The sequence below is a fragment of the Neophocaena asiaeorientalis genome, unplaced genomic scaffold, assembly GCF_003031525.2.
Source record: "Neophocaena asiaeorientalis asiaeorientalis breed wild unplaced genomic scaffold, Neophocaena_asiaeorientalis_V1.1 scaffold65, whole genome shotgun sequence".
Taxonomy (NCBI): Eukaryota; Metazoa; Chordata; class Mammalia; order Artiodactyla; family Phocoenidae; genus Neophocaena; species Neophocaena asiaeorientalis.
In genome coordinates this window covers 17,533,848-17,545,552 of record NW_020173215.1, presented here as the reverse complement: position 1 = coordinate 17,545,552, position 11,705 = coordinate 17,533,848, and the positions used below count along the sequence as shown (strand labels likewise).

Sequence of the window (11,705 nt, the reverse complement as noted above, 5' to 3'; positions counted from 1 at the left end):
TGAAATTCAAATTCCTGTGAGTATAAATAAAGTTTTATTGGAACCTGGCCACACTCACTCACTCACCTGTAGTCTCTGGCTGCCGTCCTGATCCAAGGGCAGCGGAGGCTGGATGGCAAAAGCCTGGTCCTTTGAGGACAGTTTGCCAACTCCAGTTTGGAACCTTGTGGGAACGGTTTTGCTACCTATAGCTTTTTTTTAAAAAAACATGGAATACTTCACCGATTTGCAGGTCATCCTTGCACAGGGGGCCATGCTAAGCTTCTCTGTACTGTTCCAATCTCTGTATATGTGCTGCCGAAGCAAGAGTTATATATATTTTTTCTAACCTATGAAATGGAGCGACCGCAAACATCTGCACCGTGCATTCTCTTTTTTTTTTTTTTTGCACCGTGCGTTCTTTTAAAATTGTGGTAAAATATACTTAACATCATGTTTAGGATTTAATAATCTGCAAGTGTATAATTCAGTGGCATTACATACCTTCAGTGTGTACCCAACGCCACTATTTTCACCCAAAACCTTTTCACCACCGCGGTGAAGGTGAATTTTATCTGTCAGCTTGCCCGGGCTACAGGTGCCCAGGTGTTTGGTCCAACAGGATTCTGGGTGTGTGTGTGTGAGGGTGCTTTTGGATGAGGTTAGCTTGTGAATCAGCGGACTGAATAAAGCACAATGCCCAGCCCCCATGCAGGTGGGCATCGCTCAACCCCTTGAACGCCTGAATAGAACAGAAAGGCTGACCCGCCCCAAATCCGAGGGAGTTCTCCTGCCGGATGGCCCTCCAACTGGACCATCGGGTCTTCCTGGTTCTACAGCAGCTTCTGGACTTTGGGCTCCAACTGAGACATCAGCTCTGCAGACTTTGGATTTCCCAGCCTCCTGCATAATCCTGTGAGCAATTGCTTCTAATAAATCTCTTTGTATCTCTATCTGTACACGTATGTCTGTATCTATATCCTTATCTGTACCTGTAGCCGTTTCTTTATATATTTATCTCCTTTCTGTCTGGGTCCTATTGCTCTGTTTCTCTGGAGAGCCCTGACTAACCCAACCCCCAACATAAGCTCTACCCGCGGTGCACGGCCCCCTGCCCCTCCCCCAGCCCCTGGTTACCTCCATCCTTCTGCGAATTTCCTCTTGGCTCCTTGGAGGCGGGGACAATCGGTCACTTCTATGACCTAGCTTTAACTCCAGGGGATGCCATTTCACAGGCTTGTTAATTTCAAGAGAACATCTGTTCTCACAAAAGCGGGGCAACTGTGTTCTCGGGGCCCCCAGGGGTGATGAGTCTCCGGCGCCTGGTTCCAGACAAGAAGTCTTGAGCCGGTGCTGCCCTTGTCTGGACTCGATCACGGATCACGGCTTCCCGGTAGGAACGTCTGAGCTGCACACGGGGAAGGACTCACACATCCCCTTGTCGCAAGCAGGCGGGGTCCTGTCTGAGCCCCCCCTGACTTTCTCCGCCTGTTCTAGTTTTCCTGTTCCCTCCTTGCCAGTTTCTCAAGACTGCCGAGCCGGAGCCCCGCGAGGCTGGAGCATCCTGGGCAGGAGGTGGCGCCAGGCCAGAGACTGGCTCGCAAGTCAGATCTCCTTCCCACCCTTCAGCTCCCTCATCTGCGATTTGAGGACCAGAGACAGCCCCGGACACATGCAGGAGTTGCCCTCGGAACACACCCAGGACCCCGCGTTTGCAGAAGGTCTGCCCATTGACTCCAGTCCTCAGTAGACCCGAGAGAACCTGCTTTCCAAGGGGCTCGTACCGACCTTCCCTCTCTCCACATCCTCAGCATTATTCCCAAGTGTGAGACTGAATGTCACCAGTCCGGTGGGCGTGGGATGGCCTTTCCGTGTCATCCATTTGTATTTCCCTCATGGCTGACATGGATCGTTTCTCCATCAGATCTGGGACCGTTCCTTTTTCCTCTTTTGTGAAACACTGTTTGTATCTTTTCCTATTTAAAAATTCTTTTCCTATTGATTTGTAGGGACTCTTTATATATTTGTACATAAACTCTTCATCCATCACGCATGTTGCAAATACTTTCTCCCAGATTGTGGGTTGAAGTTCAATGTTCTTTACACTGTTTTTGATGATGATTTATACTTTTTACGGCTCCTTCTGGCTGCTGTTTGGACAGTGGACCACCCTGAGGACTGCTGTGGTCTGGGCCAAGAGGACCATGGCTTGGTGTGGCAGAGTGGGGGTGGGGAGAGGGGAGAGCGGGAAGGCAAGGAGACCTGCTGGCAGGTGTGAAGATGAGGACAAAAAGGCATCAAGACTGAGACCGGTTCAGGGAACTGTATGTGCCGGAACCTTTAAATATTGTGGATCACAAGCTCCACTGAGGAAGGAGCTGCCCTGGCACAGGGACTCGGGCGTTCCCTTCTCCCCAGAGCCTGGGGTCACTCTCCCTGCTGTTGATGGAGAAAGGAGGAGCCACAGGCTGGACCGGGCTCCTGGCTCGTCCTCCGGGTCAGGGCATCCTCCCCTTCCCTCTGGGCACCTGTTTGTCCTCTGATGTTCAGCCCCCCATCCTCCGGGACCTCTCCAGTGGAATTTAAAGCCCCAGGTCTCCTCCTTGACCCAGTTCCCCTCCCCAGCTGCCCTCCGACTGGATCTTCCCTTTCCCAGCCAGTCCCCTGGGTGGTGTGCGTACCACTTCCCTTACTTTCTCACTTCTCTTGCCTGTGCCCTCCTTACCCCGCAGTCTGCCCTTGGTTCCTGCTGAGGTCATGGCCTCCTTGTAGCCAAATCCCACGGACGCCGCTCAGGCCTTGTCTCAGGAGACGTAGAACGGCGCTCCCAGGGCTGGGCTGTCTTCCCCCTTGAAGCGCCCACTTCTTCTCATTCATCCTCATCAAATGAATGAACCTCCTCCTTCCCTGCCCAGCTCTCCCTCAGGTTCCCCCCGGGGTTTGCCAGAGCCCTGTCTTCCTCCCTTGATGCCCTGGCTTTGGACAACCTCAGATGGGTCCATGGCTTCAGGGATGGTTGTGGGTGAATTGCATCTCCCAAAGGGATGTGTCCATGTCCCAACCCTGGTGCCTTTGAATGTGACCTTATTTGGACATAGAGTCTTCGCAGGTGTCATAAAGATGTGTGTTAAGATGAGGCCCCAGTGGAACCTGGTGTGCCTTAAATCCATCATGACTAGTGTCCTTGTAAGAAGAGGGGACCCACGGAGGAAGACGCTGTGTGAAGACACAGACAGAACCCCGTGTCATGACAGAAGCAGAGACACAGGTGATGCTTCTACAAAACAAGGAATGCCAAAGATCGCCAGCAAACCCCCAGAAGCTGGGAGAGGGGCCTGGACTAGATTCTCCCTCACGGCCTCGGAAGGAGCCAGCCTTGCTGACGCCTTGATTTTGCTCCTGGCCTCCAGAACTGGAGAGAAGAAATGTCTGTTGTTTGAAGGCCCCCAGTCTGTGGTCCTTTGTTGCGGCCACCCCAGGACACAAGTACAGTGACCACTGACACGTGGACAACTCCATATGGGGCTGGGGGCTCAGAACGGCCTCTGAGGGTGGGGATCTTGTAGCTGACCACAGCCCAAGCGTCTCTGCTTGGGCCTCGAGGGGTCCCCAGCACCAGGCTCTGGGCCAGGCCCCCAGTCAGAGAAAGGGGATGATTCCAGTGAAACCAGCCTGGTGGCAAGGGCCAAAGCCTCTGAGTTATAGTATTACCTTACTGGCAGAAAATGGAGACATTCATGCATTCAGTTAGTTTTTATCCAGCGCCTACTCTGCTCCAGGCACGAGGACCTGTGAGGCTGGAGATCAAGGAGGTGTGGCTCCACCCCTAAGGCATCACGTTTCGTGGGGGAGGTAGGCGTGTCACCACAGAGTGTGACAAGTGCAGGGGCAGAGGGAAGCCCCCAGCCCAGCTCGGAGGTGAGGAAATTGTTCCTGGGGGAGAGGATTCCCAGCTGGATTTTGAAAAGGGGAAGAGATTGGCTGAGCAAAGGCAGGGAGCGCTCTGGGCAAAGGGAACGGCTTGTGCAAAGGCCCTGTGGTGTGAGACAGCATCGCCTTTGGGAAATGACCTTCATCCTTAGAATGAAGGCAGGGGTGTGCCTGTGTGTGTGTGTAGTTAGTGATCCCCAGTGGATTGGGAATCTGGGTTCTTTCATGAAGGACTTTATGTGCTAAGCTTAGGAATTTTAAGAATTCTGAAAAAAAATTTTAACAAAACTGTGGTGTTCAGTTACCTGCTATGTGGCTCAGGGCAAACCTTTCGCCCTTGGGTTTCCATCTGTAAATGGGACCTGGGCTGGACCCTTGCAGCTCAGATGTCCTCAGCCTCCAGACCCCAGCCTCCAGGGGAAGGAAGGGGACCCCTGGCAGCTGCCACCACATCCTTTGGCCCAGCCCAGGGCACCCACCTGTGACTCCCGGCGCCCAGCCCTGTGGAGAAGCACGCTGTCTGTCCTGTGCGCTGCCATCAGCTCTGTGTAACGCGAGCCGGGCCACACGGCCATTACAACACCAACAAAAATCCCGCCTATTAATTCTGCAACAGGAGAGGGGACAACCTCGGGTGACTTATTGATCCATCAAGGACACATGTCAGTGATTGGAGTGAGGGGACTCTCAGCTGTCGGACAGTCTGTCAGATGAAGACCCCACCTGGGCACCCAGAGCAGCTTGAGCTCAGAGGCCAGAAGCATCACTTTTTTAAAATAATTAATTAATTAATTTATTTTTGGCTGCATTGGGTCTTCACTGTGGTGCGCGGGCTTCTCACTGCAGTGGCTTCTCTTGTTGCGGAGCACGGGCTCTAGCCACACAAGCTTCAGTAGTCGTGGCACACAGGCTCAGTAGTCGTGGCTCGCGGGCTCTAGAGCGCAGGCTCGGTAGTTGTGGCACACGGGCTTATTTGCTCCGCGGCATGTGTGATCTTCCGGAGCAGGGCTCGAACCCGTGTTCCCTGCATTGGCAGGCGGACTCTCAACCACTGCACAACCAGGGAAGTCCCAGAAGCATCACATTTGTACATTCACTTCCTTAGAGAGAGGCTGGTATTGACAATCCGATCTCAGTTCGCCAAAGAAACAGTTTATGTGCCAACCGTAACTGCTGCTATGCAGTAGCTCACCAGGGCTGCCGAGACTATCTGTGCTCCCACGAGAGGAGGCGCTGGGCTTACGTGTGAAGTTTGTTGAGGGATGGTCCAGGGTGGCAGGTGGGGCACGGAGCCGGGCCCCCCCACCGGCTCCTCTCTGACCTTTCAGCGCCCAGCCCCTGACTGCAGCCTGGAGCAGCCCTGCTGGATCTGATCTGCTCTCTCCCCCATGTCTCCAGTGCTGCCCTATGCTCACCCCATCTCCCCAGGCCCCCTTCACCAGCCACGGTCACCCCCTTCCCGATGATTCCAGCCGTGCTCCAGACACAGAAACCCGCCTACCCTTCCCGCAGGTCCTTTCCCGGGGTGCTGGGTGCCTTCCACCAACCAAGCGATATGGTGTTTCTCTTTCATGGTGTGTGCTTAAATATATAATATAGAATTTGCCTTTTTATCCATCTCTTTTTTTTTTTGACACCCCACGCAGCGTGCGGAACTTCCCCGACCAGGGATCGAACCCCTTCGCTCCTGCAGTAGAAGCACGGAGCCTTAACTACTGGACCACCAGGGAACTCCTTAGCCGTCTTTCAAGTGTACAATTCAGTGACATGAACTACGTTCACAGTGTTTCGCAATCATCACCACCATCTATTCCCAGAACCCTTCCGTTGCTCCCGTGTGAGGGTTTCATAGAGTTAATGGTGATGATGTCACTCGTGGCACACGGACTGGGCTCCACCGTGCCCGCATTATCTCACCGCATCCCCGCAGCAGCTCCGGCACATGGCTTTAGCGGTTGTCATCAGATCACAGACACCAAGAGCCCTCGCGTGGGAGGGGACAATGTCAGGCTTGTCTGTCTCTAGCTGTGCCGGCTCATTCCCTAGGTAAAGGCTGCAGTTCCCCAGACTGGAGACCCCTGGGTTGGAGGAGGTGTATGAGCCTCAATTTGACACTTTTTTTTTTTTTTTTGCGATACGCGGGCCTCTCATGTTGTGGCCTCTCCCGTTGCGGAGCACAGGCTCCGGACGCGCAGGCTCAGCGGCCATGGCTCACGGGCCCAGCCGCTCCGCGGCAGGTGGGATCTTCCCGGACCGGGGCACGAACCCGTGTCCCCTGCATCGGCAGGCGGACTCTCAACCACTGCGCCACCAGGGAAGCCCTCAATCTGACACTTTATTGTAGGTCCCTGGGCTGGGCAGGCACTGCTGCTGTTATGTGCATGTCCTGATGCTATGGACGCACACCTACAGCAGGTGAACACCTGGTTAGCTCACACCTGGAGGCGGGTGGGAGGACCGTGGGCTGGGCCAGTCTGGGTCTGTTCCCAGCCTCTTGGAGAACAGCAGTGGCAGCCACTCTGACTTGTCCCCGTCGTTGTTCTCTTTTCTTTAGTAGCAATGGAACCTCTGACTCGTAGCTGGGCCCTGGAATGAAGACGACATCCCACCCCACAACCTGCGGCCGCCTTTGGCCCTGGGACCAAGTTCCAGGGATGGGATGGGAGGGGGAACCACTTCAGGCCGGCCCAAGAGGGAAGGGTCACCCCGCTCTCCTGCTGATGCAGAGTGGAGATGGCCCTCTCAGAACTGTGCAGAGGAGGGAGCCGCCAGGACTGGTGACAGTGCAGAGGATATGGGACCACCCTGGGGAAGGAGCTGCCCTGCCAGCCTGGCTCCCCTGTCTCTGCACAGTTAGGAGTCAGATATAAATCACTTTATTTGTTTCAACCCTCTTCAACTGGGCCCTGACACAGCAGCCCAACTTTTACCCAGACTGTTCCACCCTTGTCATCATGTTTTATTCCGTAAACTGGGAACTCCTGGGGGGAGGAAAGTTCCTGATTCACCTTGTTCCTGCAGCCCCCCGCCCAGGGACCGCGCACGGACACTGTGGATAAGTATTTGCGGGGCGGTCAGTGCCCCGGATGCTCACGCGGGGACCCTGAAGCTGCAGGATGACCGGCGCCAGTACTGAAGGCCCGGCTGTCAGGATGCGGGAGTCCCTGTGCCTCTAGAGACTTTTCCTTTGCCGTCAGGCTACCACTGCTTCTTTGGCCTCTGTCCTGATCAAGACCCCTTCCCTCCCCACATTCAGAGGTTTTCAGCTGCTCTTCGCTCCACAGCTGACGATGGGGTGGGTGTACCTGTGGGGAGAGAGGCAGCTGGGCCTGATGGGCACCGGGAGTCACTGTTAGACGTGGACTTTGGACTGTGTGTCAGCAGCTCAGAGAGTGTTTGTCGGTCCTGCTTACTTTGGACTGAGAGCTCTGGGCACGGAGGTCGGGGTCCTGCTCTGACTGAGGGGCTGCTGCAGACAGAGGAGGTGTTTCCATCAGGCGTCCGTCTCCAGCTGCTCTCCTAGTGACTGTGGGGCAGGAGCTGGCCCTCGGGGACGCTCTTTCTTGGGTGGCGGGACCCTGGCTGCCGTCCTCCCTGGCGGCTGCCCCTCCCTCTGTCAACTCCCAGGCCGGCAGCCCAGGCTCTGCCCTCTCACCTCCGGATGACCTCGGCTCGTATCCAGGCCACCATCCGCCCTTCATCCTTTCTGGAACCCGGGGGAGACACCATCTCGCTCCCTGTTCCCTCCTAGAGGGCGTCTGGGCTCCTTCCAGCGGCTCCCCGGACACCCTCTCTGTGCATCTGGTCCTTGTCCCCGCCCAAGGGGCCTGTTGCTCAGCTGAGGTCTGGCCAGGACCCTCTCTTGAAGGCCTGCACTGGGCTTGGCGGGAGTAGATGCTGGAGAGGGGTGACCCCCTGGCCCTGCACGGCCTGGGGCAGACCCGGCTTGGGTGGTGCTCACGCAGCCCCAGAGGCGCTCTCTGAACGAGACCACCAAGCAGGGCCTGGGTGTCCTTGACCCACTCACATCGCCCGTCCTCAGGCTTCTGCAGCCGGCATCCAGGTTCTGTGCAGAAGGATGGACGCTGGGAAACCTGCTGGCCTCTGCCCTTGGGCCAGCGGAGCTGTCCCCATGTCCCCTGATGACCTCCCCAGGGCACAGGGCCCCTGAGCGGGCCTTCCCCAGGGTCGACAGCCGAGCCGATCAGCTGGCAACGTGATACTAATGGACGCAGAATTAAAACGCGAGGCACTTATTAATCTGGACAGCCACAGGGGCCCGGACGGGGCGGGTGGGCAGGCCTTAATGGAGCCGTATTGACCAGGCCACGGAGACCGCAGCCCGGGTTGGATGTCGCTCTGCAGCCCGGGAACTGGGTGTTTATGGATTTCAGTGTTTTATAGGTTTGGGTTAAAAAATAAGTGACCTCTCTCTTTTCCCCTAATCAATAAACTCTTTTTAGCTGAGCGTGACCACAAATATTCCATCAGCGCAGCCTCGGGGGAGGTTTGTAAATATTGGTGTTGGAAATATTAATATCTGATGGTAACAGGGCCTCGGCGACACGCACGCCAGGAGCGGCCGGCAGGCTTCCCTCGCAAACACTCTCCTCTCCTTTGGACTAAGTTTTCAGTCACTAGAAGGGCTAGTGGGCATCTGGATCGCCATGGACCACTGGCGGGGGACATCAACCTGCCCTCCCAAGTTCAGGGCGGTCTACAGTTTGCAAAGCCTCCCTGGGAGGATGGTACGGTGGGGCTGTGACCCCATCTTAAGGATGAGGCGACTGAAGCTCAGGGGTGTCCAGCTACGAGGGAAAGCCATGCCGGGTGGGGGTTCCAGGCCAGCCAGCCGCACTCGCTCCAGCGCTGACACGAGCCCCTCTGCTAGGCTCTGTCTTCTCCCACCGTCTAGCTTTTCAGGGAGGCAGGGGATGGACCGGCGCCCCTCTCACCACGGCGCTGTGAGGTTGAAGTTGAGAAATCCTGGGCCTTGTGCATTTTAAATTTCCCTGTGAGTGGGGGACAGGCCCCGCCCACCTTCCCCACTGCTCCACCGCCCTTGCCCTGCCCCCATGGCCTCCTGGTGCCTCTCATGTCCTGGCCTTTGCCCCCACGCCTCCCACCACCCTGGGGCAGTAATGGACGAAGCCCACCAAGTCCAGGGCAGGCCTGGCAGCTCCTCCATGCAGCCCACCTGGCTGCACCCTGGCGGCCACCCACCGTGCACATCACCTGTGGCTTTCCTGTTGGGCTCCGTGGCCCCTGCCCACCCCAGACCACCCCTGCTCTTCCTCCCTTCTGCTCCAGCCGCACCCTCTCCTGTCTGTTTTCCCCTGCCTTCCGGATAGAGTCCACTCTGCGGGGCTTTCGGCCGGCGCTGGGCTGGCTGCCGCTGACCTTGTGGGCCCGCCTGTCACCACCCTCCTGCTGCAGCTACACTGCCCTCAGGCCTGTCTCAGAACACAGGGGGTCCTTGACTCGGCCTGCGCCGGCGCCACCCACCCCCAACATGAAAGCTAGAGCTCGGCTCCGTGGGCAGTGGGCCCTGGGCAAGCTGGTCTCTGTCACATTGCCTCCCCTTCCCCCTAAAGCTCGGCCCTCCCCATCCCCCAGGCCCCTCCCTCATCCCGGCACTGGCCACTCCATGACGCCTTGACCCAGCCCTGGCCTCCCTCGGAGTAACTCCTGCTTGGGTCCCGCTGGACTCTGCTCTCCAGGGGCCCAGGGCCCTGTCCACACCCTCCTCTGCTTCCAACAAGCCAGGGCGCTTAAAGGCTCAGAGCCCAGGACAGGCGGAGGGTGGATGGGGGGAGGGTGGGGAAGGAGCCAGCAGACGGAGAGATGGAGAATTAAGGGCAGAGGACCTGGGAGCGCTGGGAGCTGAGAGCCCCCCGAGGCTATGGGGGTCACGGGCAATTCCGTGTCGGGAAGTCAAGGCTCTTGGACGTGTCCCGCTCAGACGCCGCGGCGACAGGCTCCCCCATCCACACGCCGCCCCAGCCCACCCTTTTCCCAGCAGGGCCCTGTGCTCTGGACCCTCCTTAAGGCTCAGTCTACTCACCTCCCTTATCTAGAGGCCATCAGAGCTCCAGCGGGCAGCCAGCCCTGGGCCCTGGACCATGCCCGCCCCCCGCCTGGCTGTGAGCCCAAGGCTGCTTCTATATTTGGCCAAATGTGTGAACGAATGAATGAAGGAGTGAACGCACCAAAGCCACAAGAGCCGGTTGCCTTCCTGTCTCTTGATGGGACACGCGGACTTCTCAGATGCCAGGGGTCCTGTCAGGAGGATGGGGTGAGGCTCCAGGAAGGCTCCTTCCGCACTGAGAAGCCGCTCATTTCATGTCTCCATGCGTTTCTGCACCTGGGGCAGCGGCAGCGGGAGAATCGGGGACGGCAGGTGCAGGTGGCGGGCCTGAGGCCTGGCTGTGTGCTGGGGTGGGAAGTGACACCTGAAACCCTGAGCGAACGAGGACCGTCCCACCCCCACCGTGGGCTGAGCCCTCCAACCCGCACACCGCCCACTTCCCAGAAATACTGGGGGCAAAGCTTCAGAAGGGTGGGCTCAGTTGCTGCCACGGCGTACTTGGACCCCAGCAGGACGAGCTGGCTGAGCCCTGGCCAAAGGGCCGTGGGGACTATGGAGTGAAGGGGCAAAAGGGGCCCTGATGGGGCCCGCCCACCGTTCGGCTGGTGGCTTTGCTGTGCTCGCCACGTGCGCGTCCATCTTAGGAGGAGCGGGGGCTTGACCTGGCTTCTAGCGCACTCGGTGTGGGGCTTTGGGGCGGCAGAGCTATCTTGAAATGCAGGACGGCCCCTCCTCTCTGCATCCCTGCCCCGGTCCGGCCCCCCTGGCCTCTGTCTCCCTCTGTACCCCTCGAGGGCCCTGGGAGGCCCACCCTGGAGTCCAGCCGGCCGTGCTGGCAGGGAAGTGAGCGCGAACATGTTTGACACTGAATAATTAATTTTCGTTCTGAGATAAAAACGTTGTCTATTGATTTACAACCCCTCCCGGCAATAATGCTTCTCAACGGAAACCTGATTCTTAATTATTGTCCCTGGACCGGCCAGGAGGCGTGTCCAGCTGCCTCAGGACCAGCCCCAGCTGTTCCCAGGCATATCGGGCCTGTGGGGACAGCTGCCGCCCGACTCGGTCTGTCCTTACGACTGCGCCGACTGCAGCCTAGGCCACCCCCTCGGCAAACGCCACCTTGGCCAGCCCTGGCCTGGGTGGGAAGCAGGTCAGGGAGGCGAACACCATGCCACGTCAGAAGGGCAGCGAGCTCTCTGGGGGATCAGGGGAGCTATGTCACTCGGGGGTCGGATAAGGCGGGGGAGGCTTAGAGCAGGCGTGACCACCAGGCTGGCCCTGACTCCTCTCCCCACTCGTCCCATCGCGAAGGAGAAACAGGCAGCTGCAGAGGAGGAGGGGGCGTCTGCGGTCATCCCCTGCGGGGGTAGACCTGGAGGGCCCGTTCACATGCCCTGTGCGCCCGTGTTCCTCCCCAGCACGGCCTCTGGGCTGGAGCCCGAGTGGGGGTCCTCAGCCCAGTTCTCCCCCGTCTGTAGGGTGCCAGCTGCATTTAGTCTCAGGTTCCCCCCTGCAAACCCAGCAGGGGTGAGGGTCACAAGTCCCATCCTAGGGCACCCAGGATGCCACGTGGCATTATCGTCCTGTAAATGTTTGCAGAATGACACAGGGAACAAACATTAGAAAAGGCAGCAGACAGGGACTTCCCTGGTGGCGCAGGGGTTAAGAATCCGCCTGCCGATGCAGGGGACACGGGTTCGAGCCC

The 11,705-nt window shown here is 57.9% G+C and overlaps 1 non-coding gene across 1 annotated transcript; it reads right to left on the bottom strand.

Moving 5' to 3' along the window:
• Positions 1 to 202: 202 nt before the first annotated feature.
• On the bottom strand, positions 203 to 306 carry LOC112399832 (U6 spliceosomal RNA). Its single transcript, XR_003003325.1, has one exon. It is a non-coding gene; the product is annotated as a U6 spliceosomal RNA (small nuclear RNA).
• Positions 307 to 11,705: the final 11,399 nt, after the last annotated feature.